We start from the raw sequence: 5,000 nt of genomic DNA on the forward strand, positions 1-5,000 counted from the left end.
TGCACGCCAAAAATTCACCCCGAAACGAAGAGAGGAAATGTAATTCCCGTTTCACACTACCAAATTTCACAGGTATCTCGGAGGTAAATCTGAGTCTACCGCCATGGCTGCCGCCGCAAATTCTGAGCTTTCACACTCCACTTTCCCTCCTCCGGGGAAGGAATTTTTAAGGCCGATACCCTGGGGTATTTTAACCCTGCTCAAGGCCAGGGTTATTTTGGAGGTAACACTGTACCTTGGGTTATAACCCATATATATAACTAATAATTATTAGATGTAGTTTTAAATGAGTGGGGTTTATTTAATTTCAGAGTAAACATTGTAGTAAAGGCTTCAGGATTAGTGTGTGGTCAAAGGCCAAAGATATTTTTTTACTGGCATGTCTTTTTTTCCGTGCCGTTATCATGGAAAAACTACCATGATAGAAAAAGGAAGAAGAAAAAAAGGAAGCTTTTATTCTGTACTGGTTGAAAGAGTTAAAAACTGGGAGGATGAAAGAGTCATGTCTTGAGTAAAATAAGTTTTCCAACTTATTGATTTATTCAAAAAATTTGATTGGTTCAACTTACCATGGATCATATGAAGATCATTTTAGGCTTCGAAACGAAGAATAAGCTGTCTACAAAGTCTTGTTCCAGTTTTAAAATTTTATTACTCCAAACCAAAAGAGATGCAGTACTAGGTTTTTTTTTGTCATTTGTCACATAATTCAAAGTTTCTTGTGTGCTTCAGTACACCTCAACATGTGCACCTTTAGTATCAGGTAGCACATCCAAGCGATAATCCACGTGCTGGCCAACACATCCCTCATCACATTGCTGATGCAATTGGTTATCCGTACACGAAAGTGTTTAAATGTCAGCAACAGAGGTTTGGAAAACGGTCCTTGACATACCCACACAACAAGTCTAAGGGCATCACTGTAGAGGCCAGGGCACTGACCCACCATGTCCATTCCATCTATCAGGGAAGTTTTGAGGTTGCACTGTCTGCACTTCATATGCATGAAGATGCAATCTGTTGTACAGAACTTTGTACACACACACACACACACACACACACACACACACACACACACACACACACACACACACACACACACACACACACACACACACACACACACACACTCCGAGCAGCAGGAAAGTACACTAAAAATTGTGACTGCACCTTGTCGAGTGAGGAAAAACATCACCTTGCAAAGAGACATGATTACGCACCAAAGCAAGAAGCTGTAAGGATGTTAACTGCCTCTCCACCATCAAAGACGACACTCCATAGATGAAAACTACCAACAGAAACATGGAGTGTTGAGGAGAAGGAGATCATTCTCCAATGTAGAATGCATTCCACACATGAGGTATGGGGGAATAAAGGTAAGGGTGACCTGATCAGGGACCAGCTGAAAAAAAAAAATGAAATTGGCTGCAAGGGCGGAGAGAGTCCACCTTGATAAATTTGAGAAGGTTGGTTCAACAATTAAAAGATAGTATCTAGATGAAGATAGAATAGAAGAAATTACATCTCGGGCAAGGCAACAAATGGAAAGAGAGATTAGAGTGAGGGGAGCTGACTCCTCGATTGAAGGTGAAAAAAGGGATGACAGGAATTTGGCCAAGATAGCACGCGAAGAAGTTTTGGCTGTGCAACAAGATGGGGAGCCAAACCCCAACGTAGAGCCAGTCCAAAGGCGGTAAAGAAAGATTGGTGAAAATAGAGAACGAGGGTGTCCCCATGAGAGATAGGCAAGACTGATTCAAAGACGAGAACCAGGTGACTTAGGCACAGTCGAAGGGGAAAAGAGAGAAAAAGGTGGATGTCGATGGACAGAAAGTCAAGGGAGAGCAGCAGAATGAGGGAAAGGAGGAGGATGATAATGATAAAGAGCAGCATAGGTTGGAAGAAGAGTCGGCCAACAAAATAGAAGAGGTAAATCTGATAAAACAAAGAGAGGGATGAAAACTCCATTACATAGAAAACTAGAAGGGCACTCGGTAGAGCGCATACCTCCACCCTGTAATGACTGATCCACGAGAACATATCTGGTCCAATACATTTTTGAACAAGAAATGGAGCAATCAGAGATTGCAAACTCTCGCCAGGACTTCTTTTGAGTGGTGTATTTTTTATAAGTTTTAGGGTAAATCCAATATGGCTGCCAAACCATCTGACCGATGACATCATATATGTGATTCTTTTGTTCCTCGTGGATAGGCGGTCATATGTGTAAAATTTAGCCTCGATCTTTTCAGCCATTTCCGAGAATAAGGTTTTTGAAAGTTTTAAAAAATCAAAACAATGTGGCTGCCGAATCACGTGACCGATGATGTCATCAAAAAAATTGTGGACAATTTTATCCCGAGATGACCCCCAAATTTTTTGATGCTGATCGGATGTAACGTTCTACATATGCAATTATGAGGTCATAATGAAGGCACCTATGATGTCATAAAAATACCACACTCATTCCCTATGAGGAGTACTTGCTATGTGCCACTTCTACACCCATGGCTTGGGGAACACTTGTGTGAAGTTCCCCTCAATTTGTCCAGCTGTTCAGGAGAAGATGTGGCAAAGGAGATTGACCATGTGCTCGTTGATGGTCGCTGGAGGATGATCCAGATCTGCAGGGACTACCGGAGTGCTCAGCTCCTCAATATTGACCACAGGCTTGTTGTAGCAACTCTGAAATTGCAGCTTAAATCCAGGAGAATGGTAGCATTCCAGCCGAGGCTGGATGCTGGCAAGCTCAGGGATCTGAGGGTAGCTGAGGTGTTTGTGAACAGGCTGAGTGGAGATTTTGGGGGACTGGGTGCTTTGGGGGATCCTGAAGAGTTGTGGAATGCCTTCAAGATCACCATCAGTGATGTTGCCGGTGGATATCTTGGAACTCACCATCGGGCAAAGAAGAATTTTGTGTCTCAAGGGACACTGCATACCATTGAACAGAGTCATCAGGGCCAGGCTGAATGGCAGAGCTAAGCTGTTCAGGAAGCTGAAGCATAAAACGGTATGTGCACTAAGGGTGGACAAGGAGGCCTATGTGCGAGGAATCTATGGTGGGGGGGGTGTTGGCGGGGGGGGGTAGAGCATCACCTGTGGTCAAGTGATTCTCGTCCTGCTTACAGGGGAATTTGTGCATTACGTTCGTCCAAGCCCGTCCCTTGGTGTACTGCAGTTAGAGCAGAGGGTGGTAGGCTCTTGACAGAGGAGTCCGAAGCGAAGGCCTGCTGGGCCAGTTTGCTTTGAGTGGCTGCACGAGACTGATCCATCGGCTGTCGAGTTGGATGTTAGGGGTGTTGCAATCCCGATTGCTGACCCTCAAATCAACTGTGGTCCACCTTTGTTTGTGGAAATACAGGCTACGGTGAACCGGTTGAAATGGTGTAAAGCTCCTGACATCTGTGGCATCCATGCTGAACTTCTCAAGGCTGGTGGAAATGCTGTACTCGTGTTGTTGCATGCAGTTCTCTGTTCTGCCAGGAACACAGGCATTGTCCCAACTGACTGGAAGAAAGGCCTTGTCGTCCCTCTCAGGAAAGGGAAGGGTGATCGCCAAGACCGCAACAACTACTGAGGGGTGACGCTGCTCTCAGTGCCGGGCAAGGTCTTTGCTCGGATAATTCTTCATGGGGTTCGCCACCATCTGCTTGAGCACCAGCGTCCCGAGCAGTCAGGCCACCAAAGAGGTCAACAATTGACCGTATCCTTGTTCTTTATGTCCTCACTGAACGCAGACAAGAGTTTTGGCAGGGGCTGCTTGCAGCCTATCTTGATCTCTGTAAAGCGTTTGATTCAGTGAATCGGGATGCCTTCTGGAGGATTCTTCCTCTTCGGGGGTGTCAACAAAACTGATCAATCTGATGTTTGAACTATACTCTGGTACTGAGAGTGCTGTGAAATGTGGAAACACCATCTCTGACTTATTTCCAGTTGTTTCTGGAGTACGTCAGGGATAAGTACTGGCCCCCACACTTTTCAGCACTTGTATGGACTGGATTCTGGGGAGGATGTCGGAGAGATCAAGCTGTGGTCCATCATTTGGGAATTTCAAGATCTCTGATCTTGATTTCGCAAATGATGCAGTCATCTTTGTGGATCCTCTAGATATCCTTTTGGGGGCTGTTGAGGTGCTGTATGTGGAGTCAGAGTCACTGGGTTATGGGTTTCCTGAGTCAAAACTAAGATCCAGGCTTTCAATGACATCTTGGATGCTTCTTTCCTGTCTGTACCTGTTTGTGTCAAGTATATTGAGGTCATGGAGAGATTCACTTATCTTGGCAGTGATATTCATGTCTCTGCTGGCTGTGAGTCACAGGTAAACAGATGTCTGGGTCGGGCCTGGGGAGACATGGATTCACTGGATCATGGGGTGTAGCACTGCCGGTACCTGTGCGGGAGGACAAAAGTCTGAGTCTTCAGGACCTTGGTACTTCCAGTCTTGCTCTATGGATGTGAGACTTGGACTCAGACAATGGTTCTGAGATGGAGACTTAATTCCGTTAGTACCAGGTCTCTTCGGAGAATCCTTGGCTATCACTGGTCGGACTTTGTGTCCAACGAGTGGTCGCTGAGAGAGAGACTCAAATGAGATTTGTTACTTGCATAGTCTGTGAGCATCAGCTGCGGCTGTATGGACATATGGCTTGTTTTCTTGACGCCGATCCTGCTCACCAGATTCTCTCAGCGAGGGAGTCTTGTCAGTGGAGGAGGCCAACGGGCCCACTACGTGCCTCGTGGTTGCAGCAGGTTGGTCGGCATCTCAAGGAGATGGGGATGGCCCAGGTATCTGCCTGGGGGATGGCCAGCTGGAGGCCCCTGGAGTACCGGCGGAAAGTGGACGCAGCGACGTGCTGCTCTGGCACATGCTCCCATACCTCACCTGACCTTAGGAATGGGCAGTAGGGAACAACGCATCTGTTGTCAACTTCCTCATCAAAACGTTTCACTTTCATATTAAAGCTCATTCCACCATGTTCAGGCTTTCTTCTTCTGCATTG

General features: G+C 46.1%; 1 protein-coding gene across 4 annotated transcripts in view; it reads left to right on the plus strand.

Moving 5' to 3' along the window:
* The window catches only part of LOC147025693 (tetraspanin-18-like), a 40,375-nt gene that overhangs the window by 2,078 nt on the left and 33,297 nt on the right, over positions 1-5,000 (plus strand). The window lies entirely within an intron of this gene.

Source organism: Eptatretus burgeri, chromosome 5 (genome assembly GCF_056783735.1).
Source record: "Eptatretus burgeri isolate ZD-2024b chromosome 5, Ebu_testis_v1, whole genome shotgun sequence".
NCBI lineage: Eukaryota > Metazoa > Chordata > Myxini > Myxiniformes > Myxinidae > Eptatretus > Eptatretus burgeri.